This window comes from Nomia melanderi, chromosome 2 (assembly GCF_051020985.1).
Source record: "Nomia melanderi isolate GNS246 chromosome 2, iyNomMela1, whole genome shotgun sequence".
Taxonomy (NCBI): Eukaryota; Metazoa; Arthropoda; class Insecta; order Hymenoptera; family Halictidae; genus Nomia; species Nomia melanderi.
Window position 1 is genome coordinate 21074049 of NC_135000.1, and position 21960 is coordinate 21096008.

Consider the following 21960-nt stretch of genomic DNA (forward strand, 5'->3'; position numbering starts at 1 on the left):
TTCCCTTGTTGCCATTTTACAAATATTTCAGAATAGACTCAAGAAAGAAGACAGCCGCCGAGGGCTTAGTATAACATTAAGAGCGATAGAATAAGTGCGATAAACATAAGTATTAGATTTAGAAAGGGAGGTCGGTGGAATTCAATGTCCACCCACCTCCCAGGGTCCCTCGCAGCAACCTCCACGTGGTGGACCTGGAAACTAGTAGCGTCGCCGAAGAGTAGCTTCTATCGAGGGTGTTGCTAGGCCAATAGCTGCGAATTGTGTGAAATATGCCGAGTAGTTATTCTTTAGCTTCATTCTCACTCCGCTCGTTTCCATCTATCCGGTTCGCTTGACCATGTTTGCAAGTGCATCGGGCCGTGTGACGCCGGTCGGTCTGCAGTTCACGTACCTCGGTGTTCGGCCTCGCGAGTAAGATCATGACGGCCACACCGTGGGCCGGGTGGTGCTCGCGCCGACGACCCACGGCACTGCTCTTCCTAGGATCCTACTTCTTCGTAATCCGCCCCTAGTCCTGTGGCCTAGCCACAGGGCCGGACGTTGGGAAGTTAACGGGCGCCTAAGAAGAGTACGTCGTCGTCCGCTGATCCGAAAGAGGAAGAGCATCGTAACTCGGGACTGTGGTTCTGACTGGTTGATCGCGGTTTGCTCGCGTCACCCTCCTTTGTAAATCAGAGACTTCTTCTCTGATTTTCTCAGTTGTCGAATCAAGGACTTCTTCCTTGCTTCGCTCCCTTTGCTTCTTGGTCCGATAATTGCTCGGCATATCTGCGACCTGCGCGTAGTCTCATAAGGCGAAACTCTGTTAGAATTTAGATTGTATCCCCAATTTTGCTCTGGCTGAATCAGGGACTTCTTCCCTGATTCGCCTGATGCTCGAATCAAGGACTTCTTCCTTGATTTACTCCCTATACTGCGATCATTGTATAGTGTAAGTCTTGCGTCGGCTAAGCTGCGTTAGAATTAAGCGAGCGAAAGAAGACGTCGATCATCCACCGTGGGATACCCCATCATTTCAGACTCAAGAAAGAAGACAGCCGCCGTGGGATTATTTTTAAGAGCGTAGCCGATAATTGCGTTTAAAATAAGGTTTAGAATAAGAACGGGAGGTCGATGGAATTGAATTTCCATCCACCTCCCTTGGGTCTCCTCTCGCAGCAACCTCCACGTGGTGGGCCTGGAAACTAGTAGCATCGCCGACAGAGTGCTCCCTGTCGAGGATGGGGCTAGGCCAATGGCTGCGAATTGTGTAAAATATGCCGAGTAGTTATTCTTTAGCTTCATTCTCTGATTTCGTCTGTCTCCATCTCCTCCGGTTCACTTGGCCATGTTTGCAAGTGCATCGGGCCGTGTGACGCCAGTCAGTTCTGCAGTTCACGTATCTCGGTGCTTGGACTCGCGAGTAAGATCAAGACGGCCACACCGTGGGCCGGGTGGTGCTCGCGCCGACGACCCACGGCACTGCTCTTCCTAGGATCCTACTTCTTCGTAAACCGCCCCTAGTCCTGGGGCTTTGCCTCAGGGCCGGGCGTTGGGAAGTTAACGGGCGCCTAAGAAGAGTACGTCGTCGTCCGCTGATCCGAAAGAGGAAGAGCATCGTAACTCGGGACTGTGGTTCTGACTGGTTGATCGCGGTTTGCTCGCGTCACCCTCCTTTGTAAATCAGAGACTTCTTCTCTGATTTTCTCAGTTGTCGAATCAAGGACTTCTTCCTTGCTTCGCTCCCTTTGCTTCTTGGTCCGATAATTGCTCGGCATATCTGCGACCTGCGCGTAGTCTCATAAGGCGAAACTCTGTTAGAATTTAGATTGTATCCCCAATTTTGCTCTGGCTGAATCAGGGACTTCTTCCCTGATTCGCCTGATGCTCGAATCAAGGACTTCTTCCTTGATTTACTCCCTATACTGCGATCATTGTATAGTGTAAGTCTTGCGTCGGCTAAGCTGCGTTAGAATTAAGCGAGCGAAAGAAGACGTCGATCATCCACCGTGGGATACCCCATCATTTCAGACTCAAGAAAGAAGACAGCCGCCGTGGGATTATTTTTAAGAGCGTAGCCGATAATTGCGTTTAAAATAAGGTTTAGAATAAGAACGGGAGGTCGATGGAATTGAATTTCCATCCACCTCCCTTGGGTCTCCTCTCGCAGCAACCTCCACGTGGTGGGCCTGGAAACTAGTAGCATCGCCGACAGAGTGCTCCCTGTCGAGGATGGGGCTAGGCCAATGGCTGCGAATTGTGTAAAATATGCCGAGTAGTTATTCTTTAGCTTCATTCTCTGATTTCGTCTGTCTCCATCTCCTCCGGTTCACTTGGCCATGTTTGCAAGTGCATCGGGCCGTGTGACGCCAGTCAGTTCTGCAGTTCACGTATCTCGGTGCTTGGACTCGCGAGTAAGATCATGACGGCCACACCGTGGGCCGGGTGGTGCTCGCGCCGACGACCCACGGCACTGCTCTTCCTAGGATCCTACTTCTTCGTAATCCGCCCCTAGTCCTGTGGCCTAGCCACAGGGCCGGACGTTGGGAAGTTAACGGGCGCCTAAGAAGAGTACGTCGTCGTCCGCTGATCCGAAAGAGGAAGAGCATCGTAACTCGGGACTGTGGTTCTGACTGGTTGATCGCGGTTTGCTCGCGTCACCCTCCTTTGTAAATCAGAGACTTCTTCTCTGATTTTCTCAGTTGTCGAATCAAGGACTTCTTCCTTGCTTCGCTCCCTTTGCTTCTTGGTCCGATAATTGCTCGGCATATCTGCGACCTGCGCGTAGTCTCATAAGGCGAAACTCTGTTAGAATTTAGATTGTATCCCCAATTTTGCTCTGGCTGAATCAGGGACTTCTTCCCTGATTCGCCTGATGCTCGAATCAAGGACTTCTTCCTTGATTTACTCCCTATACTGCGATCATTGTATAGTGTAAGTCTTGCGTCGGCTAAGCTGCGTTAGAATTAAGCGAGCGAAAGAAGACGTCGATCATCCACCGTGGGATACCCCATCATTTCAGACTCAAGAAAGAAGACAGCCGCCGTGGGATTATTTTTAAGAGCGTAGCCGATAATTGCGTTTAAAATAAGGTTTAGAATAAGAACGGGAGGTCGATGGAATTGAATTTCCATCCACCTCCCTTGGGTCTCCTCTCGCAGCAACCTCCACGTGGTGGGCCTGGAAACTAGTAGCATCGCCGACAGAGTGCTCCCTGTCGAGGATGGGGCTAGGCCAATGGCTGCGAATTGTGTAAAATATGCCGAGTAGTTATTCTTTAGCTTCATTCTCTGATTTCGTCTGTCTCCATCTCCTCCGGTTCACTTGGCCATGTTTGCAAGTGCATCGGGCCGTGTGACGCCAGTCAGTTCTGCAGTTCACGTATCTCGGTGCTTGGACTCGCGAGTAAGATCAAGACGGCCACACCGTGGGCCGGGTGGTGCTCGCGCCGACGACCCACGGCACTGCTCTTCCTAGGATCCTACTTCTTCGTAAACCGCCCCTAGTCCTGGGGCTTTGCCTCAGGGCCGGGCGTTGGGAAGTTAACGGGCGCCTAAGAAGAGTACGTCGTCGTCCGCTGATCCGAAAGAGGAAGAGCATCGTAACTCGGGACTGTGGTTCTGACTGGTTGATCGCGGTTTGCTCGCGTCACCCTCCTTTGTAAATCAGAGACTTCTTCTCTGATTTTCTCATTTGTCGAATCAAGGACGTCTTCCTTGCTTCGCTCCCTTTGCTTCTTGGTCCGATAATTGCTCGGCATATCTGCGACCTGCGCGTAGTCTCATAAGGCGAAACTCTGTTAGAATTTAGATTGTATCCCCAATTTTGCTCTGGCTGAATCAGGGACTTCTTCCCTGATTCGCCTGATGCTCGAATCAAGGACTTCTTCCTTGATTGACTCCCTATACTGCGATCATTGTATAGTGTAAGTCTTGCGTCGGCTAAGCTGCGTTAGAATTAAGCGAGCGAAAGAAGACGTCGATCATCCACCGTGGGATACCCCATCATTTCAGACTCAAGAAAGAAGACAGCCGCCGTGGGATTATTTTTAAGAGCGTAGCCGATAATTGCGTTTAAAATAAGGTTTAGAATAAGAACGGGAGGTCGATGGAATTGAATTTCCATCCACCTCCCTTGGGTCTCCTCTCGCAGCAACCTCCACGTGGTGGGCCTGGAAACTAGTAGCATCGCCGACAGAGTGCTCCCTGTCGAGGATGGGGCTAGGCCAATGGCTGCGAATTGTGTAAAATATGCCGAGTAGTTATTCTTTAGCTTCATTCTCTGATTTCGTCTGTCTCCATCTCCTCCGGTTCACTTGGCCATGTTTGCAAGTGCATCGGGCCGTGTGACGCCAGTCAGTTCTGCAGTTCACGTATCTCGGTGCTTGGACTCGCGAGTAAGATCAAGACGGCCACACCGTGGGCCGGGTGGTGCTCGCGCCGACGACCCACGGCACTGCTCTTCCTAGGATCCTACTTCTTCGTAAACCGCCCCTAGTCCTGGGGCTTTGCCTCAGGGCCGGGCGTTGGGAAGTTAACGGGCGCCTAAGAAGAGTACGTCGTCGTCCGCTGATCCGAAAGAGGAAGAGCATCGTAACTCGGGACTGTGGTTCTGACTGGTTGATCGCGGTTTGCTCGCGTCACCCTCCTTTGTAAATCAGAGACTTCTTCTCTGATTTTCTCAGTTGTCGAATCAAGGACTTCTTCCTTGCTTCGCTCCCTTTGCTTCTTGGTCCGATAATTGCTCGGCATATCTGCGACCTGCGCGTAGTCTCATAAGGCGAAACTCTGTTAGAATTTAGATTGTATCCCCAATTTTGCTCTGGCTGAATCAGGGACTTCTTCCCTGATTCGCCTGATGCTCGAATCAAGGACTTCTTCCTTGATTTACTCCCTATACTGCGATCATTGTATAGTGTAAGTCTTGCGTCGGCTAAGCTGCGTTAGAATTAAGCGAGCGAAAGAAGACGTCGATCATCCACCGTGGGATACCCCATCATTTCAGACTCAAGAAAGAAGACAGCCGCCGTGGGATTATTTTTAAGAGCGTAGCCGATAATTGCGTTTAAAATAAGGTTTAGAATAAGAACGGGAGGTCGATGGAATTGAATTTCCATCCACCTCCCTTGGGTCTCCTCTCGCAGCAACCTCCACGTGGTGGGCCTGGAAACTAGTAGCATCGCCGACAGAGTGCTCCCTGTCGAGGATGGGGCTAGGCCAATGGCTGCGAATTGTGTAAAATATGCCGAGTAGTTATTCTTTAGCTTCATTCTCTGATTTCGTCTGTCTCCATCTCCTCCGGTTCACTTGGCCATGTTTGCAAGTGCATCGGGCCGTGTGACGCCAGTCAGTTCTGCAGTTCACGTATCTCGGTGCTTGGACTCGCGAGTAAGATCAAGACGGCCACACCGTGGGCCGGGTGGTGCTCGCGCCGACGACCCACGGCACTGCTCTTCCTAGGATCCTACTTCTTCGTAATCCGCCCCTAGTCCTGTGGCCTAGCCACAGGGCCGGGCGTTGGGAAGTTAACGGGCGCCTAGGAAGAGTACGTCGTCGTCCGCTGATCCGAAAGAGGAAGAGCATCGTAACTCGGGACTGTGGTTCTGACTGGTTGATCGCGGTTTGCTCGCGTCACCCTCCTTTGTAAATCAGAGACTTCTTCTCTGATTTTCTCAGTTGTCGAATCAAGGACTTCTTCCTTGCTTCGCTCCCTTTGCTTCTTGGTCCGATAATTGCTCGGCATATCTGCGACCTGCGCGTAGTCTCATAAGGCGAAACTCTGTTAGAATTTAGATTGTATCCCCAATTTTGCTCTGGCTGAATCAGGGACTTCTTCCCTGATTCGCCTGATGCTCGAATCAAGGACTTCTTCCTTGATTTACTCCCTATACTGCGATCATTGTATAGTGTAAGTCTTGCGTCGGCTAAGCTGCGTTAGAATTAAGCGAGCGAAAGAAGACGTCGATCATCCACCGTGGGATACCCCATCATTTCAGACTCAAGAAAGAAGACAGCCGCCGTGGGATTATTTTTAAGAGCGTAGCCGATAATTGCGTTTAAAATAAGGTTTAGAATAAGAACGGGAGGTCGATGGAATTGAATTTCCATCCACCTCCCTTGGGTCTCCTCTCGCAGCAACCTCCACGTGGTGGGCCTGGAAACTAGTAGCATCGCCGACAGAGTGCTCCCTGTCGAGGATGGGGCTAGGCCAATGGCTGCGAATTGTGTAAAATATGCCGAGTAGTTATTCTTTAGCTTCATTCTCTGATTTCGTCTGTCTCCATCTCCTCCGGTTCACTTGGCCATGTTTGCAAGTGCATCGGGCCGTGTGACGCCAGTCAGTTCTGCAGTTCACGTATCTCGGTGCTTGGACTCGCGAGTAAGATCAAGACGGCCACACCGTGGGCCGGGTGGTGCTCGCGCCGACGACCCACGGCACTGCTCTTCCTAGGATCCTACTTCTTCGTAATCCGCCCCTAGTCCTGTGGCCTAGCCACAGGGCCGGGCGTTGGGAAGTTAACGGGCGCCTAGGAAGAGTACGTCGTCGTCCGCTGATCCGAAAGAGGAAGAGCATCGTAACTCGGGACTGTGGTTCTGACTGGTTGATCGCGGTTTGCTCGCGTCACCCTCCTTTGTAAATCAGAGACTTCTTCTCTGATTTTCTCAGTTGTCGAATCAAGGACTTCTTCCTTGCTTCGCTCCCTTTGCTTCTTGGTCCGATAATTGCTCGGCATATCTGCGACCTGCGCGTAGTCTCATAAGGCGAAACTCTGTTAGAATTTAGATTGTATCCCCAATTTTGCTCTGGCTGAATCAGGGACTTCTTCCCTGATTCGCCTGATGCTCGAATCAAGGACTTCTTCCTTGATTTACTCCCTATACTGCGATCATTGTATAGTGTAAGTCTTGCGTCGGCTAAGCTGCGTTAGAATTAAGCGAGCGAAAGAAGACGTCGATCATCCACCGTGGGATACCCCATCATTTCAGACTCAAGAAAGAAGACAGCCGCCGTGGGATTATTTTTAAGAGCGTAGCCGATAATTGCGTGTAAAATAAGGTTTAGAATAAGAACGGGAGGTCGATGGAATAAAATTTCCATGCACCTACCAAGGGTCTCCATTTGCAGCAACCTCCTCGTGGTGAGACCTGGGCATCTACCATTATTCTCTTTAGAATCTTTTCTGTAAAAGGATCGTGGCACCTTTAATTGGCTGTGATAATTTTCGTTTTGGAATGTGAAATTTGCAATTATCTGCATTGAAATATTTAAACAATATTGATGTTTTTCGCCGAGGATGGATAGAGGTGTTTAACTTATGCATTTAAAGACGTTTGTAAGCAATCAAAGGCAAGTATCTGCCTTGAAGAGCTCGTCTTTCATAAATCAGAGTTCAATTACTTCCATCATAAAACTATAGCATATTCACTAGAAGCCCCCATAACGCGATTAAAATATTGCGAAGAAATAACTATAAACCTGATAGTCTTCATAAGAAAATATTAGAAGCGGAGAAAGAAGATAGGCCAGTAACCACAAAACGATGTCGTTAGAACTTATCGGAAAATTCGTAAAAATGAAACTCCTATAACGCGGAATTTTTAAATTATTCCTACGTTTTCTCTCGCCACTGCTCTGATTGAATATCGCAGCTCCGCTGTAAACATATCTTGACGGTAACTGGTTTACAGCACGTTTACGAGGTAGAAGTACGCGTCTCGCGGATAGCCGACGAGAGTCGTCACCAAAGTTATGGTTTGTTTGGCGCGAAGTTGCATCACATTCGCAGGGAGAGGACGCTGGAACGTCGTGACGCGAATGCTCGAAATCTCGCGATGGGAATTGATATCCGGCTCGCTCTTACACTATTTCGGCGCTTAATGTCCCTCCTATCGCGATTCCCCCATGTGTAACGGGCGCGGAATCAATGACTGTTCCTGTTTTTACTGCAACCGTGTCCCTGCAGCCCGGCCGACGTCAAAAATAAAATTGAAAATCGCGAAATGCTCTTTTTTTTCGTCCCTGTAGTCCGTCCGTTCTACAGTGATTTCGGGAAATTGTAGCGCGTTTGTTCCCATTTTTCTCTGCCGACCGTTCGTTTCCGCGACGTTTCCTGTCGTCTTTATTTTGCCGCGCGAAATGAAAATCGCGACGAAATTTTCGGATTTCGTGCCACCTTGTTTTAAAGAACTATGGTTATCGGATGGAGTCACGCTAACGGGATTTCGCCGTTTCCAAACAGCGAGGTATGAACTTGGGGTGTGAAGTATACATTTTGAACGCCGCTTGCGAACGTATTTAATGTTGAACTTTAATACAATTCGCTATTATTTATTAGTAAGTTGTTTTCTAATTTGAGTCGATTGGAATTCAAGCGTTTCTGTATTACTTTTAACGTAAGAACGGGGGCTCATCAATGTGAATTGCGTTGATTTATGTTATGTTTGATGATTAACATTAGAACTACCGTACCAGTCAAAATGACTGGTTTCGGTTTTCTTGTTTTGCAATTACTGATATCTTCAAAGCGTTGAATATCCGAAATGATTTTGAAAATAAATATTTTCATTTGAATACTACAATAAATGTTTGGAGAAACTGAAAATAATTTATCGTGACAATTTTTATAAGGATTACATATCAGTTGTATTAAGTGCTTGCTAATTCTAGTGTTAAATGGAGCTAATGAATGAGAATTTCCGCTAAATTGAATAGAATAACAAAGTATGCGAAACGTTGAACTATTTCAATGATTATTTGCATTGCGGGTGAAAACGTCCGTGTAAGTCCGCGATGTTTTTCTGACTAGAAGTAGCGCTCTTGCTATACACACATGAAATGGAATAGCTACTTCATATTTTTAATGCACACCGTGCAGAAAAGCGCGGAGCGTTCCACGTGCTTGGCGCATCTTTAATTACGTAATGAAATTGAAGATTAAAATCTCTATGAAACGGGAGAGTGTGTAAAATCTTCAGAGAAAATATTCTCCATATATTTCTTCTAAGAAGTAACTACATACTTCTGATAAATCTTGCGATATTCAAGACATTGTTAAGGATTAATCATTTTTAAAGATTTATTATCATTATCCTTGCGAATAAATGCAATTCATATTTCAAGTATAGGATATTATCTCAAAACTTCATAAAAATTGGATAATCAGATAATTTTAAGAACTATCCTAAGAAACTTTTGTGTCCTGGATACCTAATAAGTAACTTTATTTCGTTGGAAAAATCAGCGGCAATGAGTTTACGATGTTTCTGGTTAGTTACAAGTCACGGTAACATCGAAAGTGATAAAGATTTGAAGCATTAAATGTTTTCCGGAGCACTTAATCTTTCCATATCAAAGCAGTACAAGCTCGGAAAAATTTTCGAATGTAAACAAAGCCGTAAACCAGTTTAATAAAAGGGGGACGGGCATTAAACCGATTCATCGGTGCATCAGATTTTCATGGGAGCGTCCTCGCTGAACAGAGGAATGGAAAAATCAGGGAACCGAGGTACATTATACTCTATGATCTTTTATTCCGTTTGATACTCGAACTTTCACGGACACCGGCCTTCAAATCGGTATAAAATATAAACGCTACTGCTTTATAAATAAAGAGCAAACAGAAAGATATTTGATTCCCGTTCGAATGAAACGGAGCGAAAGTAATCGAACGGGTTACGGCAGGAAAGCTTCGATATCGTTGAATCGGAGGACTTAAAAGGTTCAGTAAGCAACTTCGGAGAAGGGAATTCAAAGAAATTTTCGATTTCTTGCGAGCGGAAGAAAGTTCGCCGTGATACTGCGCGGCACCGTTCCCCTTTCGAGGGACAAAACGAGAAATTACGGTATGAGGGAAACACAGAAGTTCCGCTTTCGATTATTAGAACCCGCCGTGATGCAGGTTCCGCGTTAAAAGTTAAATGAAGGAACCATTTTAACATTTTATTTCGTCCAAGGCGAACTTCGTGCTCCCTGCTTCGATGGAGAAACGTAATCCTTTGGAAAATGAAGAATCATAGATTGTAAAGAGTACTTTTAAATTAGTGGTATAGACTTTACTAAGTGAATTATTGATTTTTATTCAATTAAATTGTATTTATGATGTATTTTAGTTTTATACATTTCGTATAAATATAAATTATAGGACCCATCATTCACTTAAATTTTTGAGAGCACTGAAATAACACTCGTGATACGTTTATCATTGAGAATTTTTGATGTACCGTGGTTCAGTGTTTTCAAAAACACAGACAAGAGAGGAAAGTTCCTTAAGAGTTAATTTCTCCAATTTCAGCTCTAAATAACCTTAAGAAACCTCTCTTAATTAATTTAAACGCAAAGGAGCTCGCCAATTAATTTGAACGCGCGGAGTGACTCGAGCAACTTTCTCAATATTAATTCAGCATCAGCCAGTACATCGAAGAGCGCTAAAGAATTCCTTGAATTACAATAGAAGAAAAGAAGTTTTTCTCGCTCTTCTTCGTACTTTACTTTTGGAGAAGGGAGCTGCGGACAGGTTGGAAATAACACTTAATGGCCAAGTTCCCAGCGAAATAATTGTCCAACGAAAACAGATATTCGGCCGAAAGAACCTCTTTGTTTTCATCAACGGAACAGCCGGAACGTTTATTTAACAGGAAAGTTGGTCGTCCTCAACTTCGCGTAGTTCGACGGAAAATACTGGCCAGATTGATTCAGTGCCGCACCAGCGGTCCGGATCGAAAAATGGTGATACTTTTATATAACTTTTGAATCATGAACAATACTCAAATTGACGAAATTGAATGTAATATAAAATATTATAAATTAATACGTATAATTAACAATCACAAACTAACGTATACAATTAGAATTATAACTATTCTACCAATCACTTAATGAAAGTTGTATCATATAAATTTATTTTATATTAACCAACTTCAATGAAAATCCTTATAATGGAAATATTTACCAAAATTCATTAAAATTCTTTTATCCGTGGGGTTTATCGACTCATTTAGGAAGCAATATAAATTCAATAGAATTCGATAATGGTAAATTGATTTTTTGGCAAAATGTCACTAAATTTTTCGATCCAATGCACTTGTATGCTGGAAGAAAGAAGGTCAAGACGAAGGAAGCTCGACAAGCGTTTCAACGGCGCGCGACGCGATCTTTATCGGATACAGAAACACCCTCGGTCATCCTTCGACTCGTTGAAAATCTGTGTCAACCTTCATTAAAGACGGTGTTCACCGAGCAGCGAGGAAACTGTAATGATCCGCGACCGACGAAATTCATTCAATTGACTCTTTCAGCCTCTCCTTGTCACCCGGCTTCTTCCTTCCTCGGGTCATCGCAACGCCGAGAGCCATATTAAGTACGTCAACGAACGTACGGTGAACTTTTCGCATCTCGTTGAATTTATTATGCCAGATAGTAACCGATACCCCGTGTTACAAGCACGCGACGCGATCTACTTACCGATTTATACGGAAGTTCGAAAGTTCGAGTCACTGCTGCGCACTGTGTCGTGCGAATAAAGTTTTGTATAGCAGTAACAGAATGAAACTAATTTTTAGCGGGCGAATAGTGTGAAGTTTTTCTCCTATTAGAATCGAATTTCAGACGCGACTTAACATTTGTATCCATGGAATCGTCGTTTTGTTTATATCTTTTAAAATTAGCATTGAGGAATGCTTGCATTATAGAAAATTATGTTTTAAATGTTCAGATGTAAATACTTTGTTATATTTTATAAACAGATTTACGATTTCTCTATAAGAATAATATTAATTTAACGTCAAAGAATGCTCGGCATGTAATTATACGTACAATCACTGAGACTTCAATTGAGTACTACAATTAGAACAGCAATCTTTAAAGCTAAAACATAATTAACTTCGAAATGCTAAAAACGCAATATGACAGACAAAACCAGTGACTGGAAATTTCAAGTCAAAAGGATCAAAGACGGATAAGAACCTTTGCATGAAATTAATTTAAATCGAATGACAAATGAAACTGACGAAAGAATTTACTTGATAATTAATACTTGATTGTTATACGAAATGTATTCCCTATATTTTATTTACCATAAATAAAGAGTTCATTTCCTCCAAACATCTCCCTCCTCAGAATGCAATAAACAAAAAAACACGTGTCTCGTAAATATTCACCAAATGCGAAAGAAATTATTTTTTCAATATTCCCTTGCAAACTTCCACGCAAAATCCCTCATACACCCCGCAAAGCGATACAATTATTAAAATCGGGGCACAGTAATAATATAATTACGCATTCTGGGGAAGGAGAGCAATAACGAAATCTGATTACTGAAATAATGGAGGAGTGGCTCGTCCCCGCGTAAATGAATTCCATTCGTTTCGATATCCGGGCACTCGTACTAATTTCGTGTCCCGCAATAACCAATTAATGCGCCAAATTTTTCGTTCGTCTATCTGTATGATAATAAGTATAACTCTGACGCCTACCAATAATTACGATTACCATCTGCCGTATCGAAGTTCTTGATACAAGCCCCGGACGTTGCACCTGGGAGATAGTAATGGCCCGTTCGCGTCGCGGCCGTACGAGTCCCGTTTTTAATAATTCATACACGAATCGCGTTTTCGGGGGGTTTCGACGTTGAATTTTCCCTCGGTCGATTTTACTTCCCTTCCGTCGGCGCAGTTTCGGTTAACGAAATTCGCGAGCCACAGGATTTTTCTCCTTTGCGAATTCGAAGTTCTTGCGCTGGCAATCCGACGGACCCTTCAAAAGTTTAAATTGGCGGCTAACCGTTCCGCCGGCTCCCCTGCCGCGCGCTTAACACATTCTTCAATACTGGCTCGCCGACATATTCGAGAGTTTGAATTTAATTGCAATGTTATTTGACGGAGATCGTCTACGCAGTTCGCTCGGGTTCCCTCTTGTTAGAATTCGAACATTTGCTCCGAATGATTTTCAATTCCGCGCCGGCTACTCGAAACCGGCCGCCATTGTTGGCAGCGTTTAATTATTTCGTCTTTCTTCGAGACGGGGTTCGTAATTGCTTTCTTGAGCGATATGTCGTTAGGAGGGACGCGATGTTCCGATTATGCTTCTGGAAACGACTTTAATAAGGTTTCTATTTTTAGTAGATGCTTATTTTTCTGTTTTTTCTTCAGCGAGGAAAAGATGGAACGTATTATTAAAATCTTTTTTATTTTTTATAGTTTAATTATATAACGAATGTACTTTATTTAGTTAAATAAGATATCAAACATGCGACAGGTACAAAATATTTATTTGTAGCTACTGTTAATGTTTCTAATATATATATACTATTTGAATTTTCAAAATCTACATAAGTACTACTTAATTGTTCTAGAATTTAATCTACAATCTACTGATTATTCCGTAGAAATCATCATTAGCTGCATATACATCATTAATCAGTGAATACACGTTAATTGATACTACAGATTACAGATTAAATACAGATGAAACCTTTCTTCCAAGAGAACGTCAATGACGTAATTATCGGTGAACCGAAAAAGATGATGAATATTAATATCAATACATAAATCCTTTACGTGCTACGCAGAAGCCATGAAACCGCCGAAGATCCCACTAAAGTATGCTCATAACCACGCCAAAGCGATCTCCTTAAAGGATAAAGTAACGCCTTCCGATATTCAACTGACCGCATGTTTGGCGACTGGTATAAATTTAAAGCCATTGTTGCCCCCACCTCGCCTCCACCGGGATGATCGAGCATTTCGGGACACGTAGTTCAATTCTGTTTATTGCGACATAAAGGAGCCTTTAACGTAGAAACGGGAACGGTACCAGTCCCATAAAGGGACCGGAAACTTTTCTTCTTGCGCGTTTCGACGACGATCTCAGTCGTATATCATACGAACGAACGAACGAACGAACGAACGAACGAACGAACGAACGAACGAACGAACGAACGAATGAACAGGTACGCAGTTTACAGAACAACGACGGTGGAACGGATCGGCCGTGCATACGTAGAAACTTACGACGGAGCATTCGTTACGTGACGCATGATTTTCGAATTTCCAACGGGAAATTTCCGGAAATCCCGATTTGATGCGGCCTCGTATGAAAATAAAAAAAATGGGGGAGGGACCAGGGTATGTACCGTTGGCGTAGGAAAAAAAAGGAATTGTTCGTGGTGCGAGTTTGGCTCGGAAAAAACAAAAGTCCGTGTTTTCACGTGTGCACCACCGGATTCGTCCGCGTCCCGGTTCGATTCAGGATTTTAATGAATTAGCGATCTAGGGCTTTCATGTTTGCGTGGAGACCGGCCAAATTTCCTCGCCATTCTCCGAGCGGGATTTTGCGGGCCCACTACGAGTCGTTGATTCACCGGCAACGCGGGGGTTCGTCGATCGTTTGCTGGCAGTCATTGTCTAGGAGCCGGTCTTGCCGACACGGAGATTAGAGGACTGACAACGGTTAGTGTTGTGATAATGATGGCGATAGTGCTGCTGGTAATGACCGCGGTAAGTACGCGGTAAAGGAGTTATCGTATTATTCGCACAGCCAACTTACGGGGATTACGTTCTCGGAAGTTTAACGTTATCTAAAAAATGTCGCCTTTATGGGCTTCATCCGACATAATACGGGTGGAAATGGATGGTGGATTATAGAGCGTGGTTTGGACAATTTTCAAAATGGTGCGGCGCGGACGAAAATGATTGTGCACGGGAAATTAGCTTCTACTTGGATGGAAAATACAGAATAACGCTCGGCACGTGACACTTCATTTCCGAAGTAATCGTGTCGGAAAATTTAGTGTAACGAGTTTATTCTGTGGGAATTTGTTGGAATGTTTGTTTATAATTTACTGTTTCCCGTTTTTGTATATTTCGAGGTATGCGCGTGAGATTTGAGTACCCGGATTTGATTATTTCGAAAATGAAATCTTTCAGTATATTTATGTAACTCACAGGAAGGTGATTGTTATATATAATTATTTCTGCTTTTTGCAAATGGTAAGATGTTGGAATGGGTTATTGAATTCGATGGAATTTCAAAATATATTTTACGCGAGATAAAATTTGAAATTAGTGCTCGATGAATGACGATGGTGAGTTATAAATATCGATTAAGGTGGTTTAAAGAGAATATTTTCAGTAAATCTGAAAGATTGAACGGAACAAGTCAGATTCAAAGGCGAAAAATAGAGCGAACGTAGTCACAGTGACTCTGGTCGACGTCAAAGGGCTATTTTTGCAATTCCCTAGCGTTGTATATCCTGTCGCGTGACAATCGCCGAGAAATGGTACACAAATGACTAGAAAGTTGCGAAAATTGACGTCCTACATCGGGTCGTACACCTCCGATCGGCTTTGAACCGATTCTCGAACCTTCAATGTTTAATCACGATCAATAGCCAACAGCGCAGCGCTTTCTAGTAAATACTGTATTACCAACTAAACAGTATTCACGTAATATTTAACGAAGAAACTTAAAAAAGGACTGAACAAAAGTGACCATTTCGTCTAGTGGAGGTTTCTTTATTTTGTGTCTGCAAAAGAAGCCTGTATACTTCATAAAAAGCTTAATTGAGGCCCTTGTAAACTACTTCAAAGAGAAGATAGTGCTGACACGCTACATGAGGCACGCAGTCTCTTTGGGTGTTTCGTTTCAGATGCTTCACTCGCTATCTCCGTAAAATTTAAGTTTCACTCGAACAAAAAATATTGGACCACTAACAAATTCTTAATTACACCTTTGTATTATTGAAAATAACACGAAAAACATTTTAATTCGCTATTACGATATTTATGATTAAATTCTACGGTTTGTACGACATACAATTTGAAACGTTAACATCAATTTGTTTTAGTTAAAATTAATGTTTGTAAATTAATATATACAAATAAATTATTACAAGTTATTACTTAATCCTCGCATACAGCACAGACGACAAAGAGGATTACAGGAAAAAAATATTATATTAATTCGATTAAAATATGTGAGCAGTAGAAATGAATTTTTCTAGATTTTATTCATGATATATATATATATATATATATATATATATATATATATATATATATATATAATCTATAAATTTTTGACCATTGATTTAGAACAATACGTGCATCTGTTAAAATTTCAATCTCGTGTTTTTACGATGATGAAAGGAACGTAATATTTTAGAGTTCAACAAAAATTGACAAATGTTACAAGTTATCTAGGAAAACTATGGCCAAGAACAGTTTCATGATTGTTTCTTTAAGCGGCGCATTGAAGGGAAAGACGCAGCAGCGGTGCGCGAGGAAGACAAAGGATTTCCACGGTGGAACGACCATCATCGCGCCGAAGTTGCTTTACAACTTTTAATATCGTAAATTCCACACCTTATGGCTAGACAGCATTGTTCACGCGAGCCACTCGTTTCGGAAACAATGGGTAATGCCGAGTATTGGTTGCACAGCGAATAGCTGGAAGGTTCGCCAAACATTCCAGCAACCTGAATCTGACTTTGCACACGCCCCAGGGAGAATGTCGCGAGCATTGCGTCAAAGAATTGCGTCGGGAAAGAATACAAATTCGAGTTCCACATAAAAAGAAAGGAGAAAAAGACAATCGCGGGTTGGAACTGACTCGCATTTATAAAGTGCGCGAACAAAACCTACAATGTATGCGCGTTTTCAGCATTACTAACGACGCTGACATTTTTCACTGTATATTTCGCCCACTCGTTCGGGGATCAAAATATTTTTGCGTCCTACGCGAATGTATCGATTTCTTTATCCCTCTTCTCGTGAACGTGCTCTGATTAAAAAGGGAATAATAAATAACATCACAATATGAGTTGGATGACAGGCAAATATTATGTTCGACTGTTAAAACAAAATCGCAAACATTAGGACCTTCGAAGTAGTTACGGGATAAAGAGAAAAACTGTTTCTGTATGAAGTTTTATAATATCTGAATGCGTTACATTGTACAAAAGAGATGAAGGGTAGTTTTATGGTGAATTCACTATTGTTTATATGTATATTCACACGAAAAGCACTAAATCGTCGACATGATTTTTGGAGAAGTAACTTTCTGAACACTTTCATGCAAAAAAACAATTTTAATCAGACATTTTTGTGTTTGAGTTGCTGAGTTCTTGGTTTTCTTTGATTGTCATTTTGCAAAATTCTCAATCCACTACCACTCCAAAGAATAAGATTCGGAGAAGATTAAAAGAGAAGTTGCAAAAAGGCAATGGAGGAAACATTGGCGCTGTCAGAATTCTCAGCTAAAAACAGGTGGCCAGTGCGCGCAAGAAGATAAACACGACTCTTCTTATGTTGCTTGTATTGCTCTTTTCTCCTTCCACACTTTCTCCTTAATGCACAACACGTGCCTACACATGTACACGATGAAATATTTACTCGAGTCCGATTGGATCCGATTCAAATGCGAAAAGGAAGTTCGCTTACCTACCGGCCATTGGTCCCGGTTCGAGAAAAATGGCGCTCTAACCTCTTTCGACTCGTATAGAAATTGGAATATTGGCTCAGGCATCTAAACACATCGAACGAATATGGCCCCCGCGGAATTTTAAGCTCGTCATCGCCGTTAAGACATCAAAATCGGGTGAATAAATAGAGAAGAGGGGCTGTGGATCATGCAAGATTATAAATATCTTTCATTACTTCAGAACTTGACAGAAAAATGAGTGACCTAGAAATAGTCCAACTTCTATTTTTAACTTCTAAAGAAAAGAAATATCATTTAAAATCCAATATTACGATTACTGATATTAGTTTATTTTTCTCGAGGACTAAGAAATATGAACATCACTATTGCTGTATCATTAATGTAAATCTATACTTTCAACAACTTTTTCTTATAAATTGACCTATCTTTAGACATAAAAAAGAGTTCAAATTGTTACTCTTTCCAACATGTCCAATCCTAAATAAATCAATCTCTCATCAAAGTAATTATCGTATCGATTTATGTGTACGAAACAAGTACTTATCAACACAGAAGCAAACAAGTTCATACTCCTTTCGTAATGCTCATATAATAATAAAAAGTATTATTGAGCACAAGATAATTATTAATGTAATTCACTCATTTCGTAGGCGGTTCAGTGATAGCACCGGTCGAATATATACCAGTGACGTAACATTAAAAACCATTCAAATCTAGGTAGTCTTTCAACAAGTTAACCCAAGTTCCTTCCAAAAGAGCCCGCTCGAAGGGATGAAACTCATCCTCCCCTTGGTTAAGTGCGCAGAGAGAACCTGCCAGCGAAATCTCCGACCGCGTTTCTTACTGTTTATCGCGGTTATGGCGAGTAAATTGTTGCGCCCGCGGAAATTGAAATTAGCGATGTCAGCATGGACAAGGAAACGGAGAAGGGGTTGTTTACCCAATTATCGCGTCGCGCGTGTGCACATGCCATACACGGAGCTAGTTTTCAACGGCATACGGGATTGAAAATAATTAGCAGCCAGCCGGGAACCACGGTCTCAGTGCTCCGTCACGCGGAAAAATTTAAGCTCCGCGCGAAGGATTCAACGATAATAGAAGTTAATACGTACGTTAATACGAACCATGCCTTTTGGAAACGATTGTTCGCGTTTGTCGGCGCATTTTACAGTAGCTACTCGGGTTTTCGATTTCCGGCGGCAAGTCGAACGCGTACGGCCGAATCGATTTGACAAATGCGCTTGTAAAATTGTGATTAAGCGTTGACCACACAAATCACCTGCACGCTGAGCGAAATTTTCGGCTGGCTCCACAACAATGTAATGCGGCATGCAATGTAACGCGATTCGCAAGTCGTGACGCGGATTTGATTGATGATGCTGCGACTCACGGGGGATCGGATTCAGCGGTATGAACATGAAAGCATTTACGCTCGTTTTTTCACCGCGAAGCGATCATGTTGCGTTTGGGAAACTTGTTTTATGTTGCGTATTTCGTTGCACCGGTAATCGTGAGGCTGGATATATATAATCGATGTTCCTTGATTTCCTTGGGAATTGGTATCGATGGATTTTCTTCTGACACACACCGTCGTTTGCTATTACTTTTAACCCGTTTCATTATTATCTTAGTTCCTTCTGTTTATCTATGATAATATGATTTTTAACATTTCTTTTATTCTGTTGTATATTATTATTTTTGGTTTCATTAATTAATGATCATGTTTAATAGTCTTATAATGAATTTATAACAATAACGATTGAATAGTTTATAACATTATTATTTTTTGAGGGGGGCGACAGTTTTTCTTATACGAGAACGGGATTTGTAGATTTTTTTATTCCGTTTACAGCACAGTGAGAACAAAAAATGATACGACAGCGTAAATCGCTTTGTTTGATAGAAACTTTCAATATTGAATGTGTGCATTCTTTGAAAGCATTCCGACAATGTTTAAAACATTTTCCTACATTCCCCGAGCGTTTTTCATTTTCCGAGGTTGTAACGTACATCCCTCAACGAAACTCAGCAAACTACCAACTTTAATAACACGTGTAAAATAAAATACTGTAAACTCACTTCAGTGACATACCTAGAACGAAAATAGAACCATTCATATTTCACATCTATCAACATTCAGAACAGAGAACAATTCTGGTCGGTGCAAGTGTTTGTCAATTTCTAATTAAGAATATATATTTATATGCACCGTGATTAACCATTGACAGACCGATTACATGGTTACACGAATTTTCGGTTTACTGTATCGATATTTTTTCCACGCCTGACTTTTTCATCCATTTTCCGACAGTGTTTTAATGCAGGTCTTAAATATAAATTAACTAGATGTGTCACTTACTAACCGAACTGGACCTTAATTGAAAGCTGAACCCGACATAATGATCAAGTCGTGGACGCTCGGTCGGGCGAGTAAACACACGGAACAGCTTGTGATTTATTCCCTCGAAAATTACGCGGATCATTATTATTAGAAATCAGAAATCGAGAACCCCGAGATTCACGTCGTTCCTATCGGAATGTAGTAAAAAATCCAGAAAGTCTCGCAAACTTTTTGACAAATCTCGCTGCAATCATCGACGTCTGTTGCGTGCACGCGTTTTCCCGAAAAAATATTGTAGATATGAATGGTAGAGCGTGCCTGTAGGTGGCTGGTGTTGCCTAGCAACGGGATGGCGCTGTTTTTCCTAGATTTCTCTTGATTTTGGTATATAATATCAGAAAATCTTTGATTTTTTTTGTAAGACCGTCCGTTATTGAAAAACCTTTCCGGCCATGCAGCTCCCCAAAAAGAAGTTGTGCTTGCCAGCACCTACAGCCGCCATTTTGGATTCAAATGTTTAAAACAGTTCACAAACCTTGCTGAAATTATATGCAGTAAAGCTTCTTGTTCTTGATTCTATAGCTTGTACGATTAATATTTTAAAAAATTCCAAAAATCATCTTATTTTCCGACCTCTAGAGTGACGTTACCCTTTAAAAGCGTGTCGGAGTGCATGTTTGGAAGACTTTTGAGTGTGATTAGCGAGCGAGCAGGTGTATGGTTACCATAGCGGTAGTATTTTTGTGTTTTTTATTATAGCTTAATTGTTAAACTATTTTGTTGTCGTCTTGTTTATCAACTTTGAATGTTTTACCAATTAATTATTACCGCCAACACCAAACTTCCTACAATATATTTTCCTTTAGTTTCTGTTTTCAACATGTTACGCGCGCTGCGCTCTCGAGGCACTCAAAATTCGTAGAGATCCACGCGACGAACAAGAAAAAGCGATTGAAGTACACTCCTGAATGGAAACGTTGATGAACGCGGGGGATTTGATAGATACAGACGCGGAGCGGACAATTGCGAATCCGCCGCGGTATTAATGGCCGAGGATCAATAACACGTTATTATATTAGTTTCAGTATTAATAACGATGTAGGAATTGCTTTGGGATTTATAATTATCTGCGAATGTTATTATTCATTTAAATTCGTTCATGAATCTCGGAAGCTTCGGCGAAATTTCGGTTAATAACGGGAACGGTTTCCGACGTGTAACATGCTGCTGTAATTTTCAAATATGTACATTGTATACGAATTACGAATTACCGATTTTCTATGTTTCCAGCGTAATCTCTGTATTGGGATAGGCGCGAGCATACAATTGTGATGGGCAATCCCTAAATTCACGGTTCGATAAAATTCCGCTCTTATTTGGAGTCCGATGCAGTGCTTCTTCAAATTTGAAATCCGCAGAACGAAATACTCCATCATCGATTGCTATTTTTTCATCATTCATCGACAACGATTTTTTGACAATAATCTATACAAGCTATCGAATAACTGCGTAGTAAGGGTCTCTTTACAATACATTTAAAAAATCCTCATATACGTAGATACAGAATCGATCACCCTTCGTAATCTAAGCAATTTTTCAGGTAAAAACGTCTTCTACTCGAACAACTTTTAATTACTATTATTATTCTTTCCATTATTCAGTTAGAATAATTTCGAAACGAGTAATTTTAACATCAACGTTCAAAATTTGTCTTGTTCGATTCAGAAAGAACGTAACCCTGAAACACGCCCCCGCATTTTCCCAACACCCAGTAGATAAACCGCCTGTGCTCTGGCGTTACTCAATTCGAAAGCTCACCTTGTTACAGATAACGATTGCCTGACCGCCAGTCACGCCGGTCCTTTATCCCACCATTTTCGACTGCCTCGAGCCGACACGACGGGGAAAACTTGGAAAAATAGAACGCGATCGGATTTCGGACAGCCAAGAATCTTCTCGAACCACTGAGAGAGACGCCGGCCGAGAATCGCGCCAGGGAATCAATGGCGGAGCTTTCGCGGAGAAGCTTCGCATTCGGCGGCCCTGCCACGAACTGATTTAAATTTAGACGTGGACCAGCCTAAATACGAACCGCGGTCCAAAGTTATCTTCCCCGAAGAAGCGTTAGGCTGTTCTCACACCGTAGTACATATATCGCGGTGCGCGTATGACAGATGCAATAGAAGCTTTACTCGCTTTAA

General features: G+C 42.5%; 1 protein-coding gene across 3 annotated transcripts in view; it reads right to left on the minus strand.

Annotated features, from left to right (window-relative positions):
• Positions 1-21960, minus strand: part of LOC116429154 (glutamate receptor ionotropic, kainate 2) — a 126575-nt gene that overhangs the window by 72706 nt on the left and 31909 nt on the right. For 2 of the 3 annotated variants that reach the window (XM_076374514.1, XM_076374512.1), the window contains exon 1: positions 21578-21799. The exons of the other annotated variant lie outside the window; for it this stretch is intronic. The gene's annotated coding sequence lies outside the window, so the exon portion shown is untranslated. Of the gene's footprint in view, positions 1-21577; positions 21800-21960 lie in introns of those variants that run through there. 3 annotated transcript variants of the gene reach the window in all.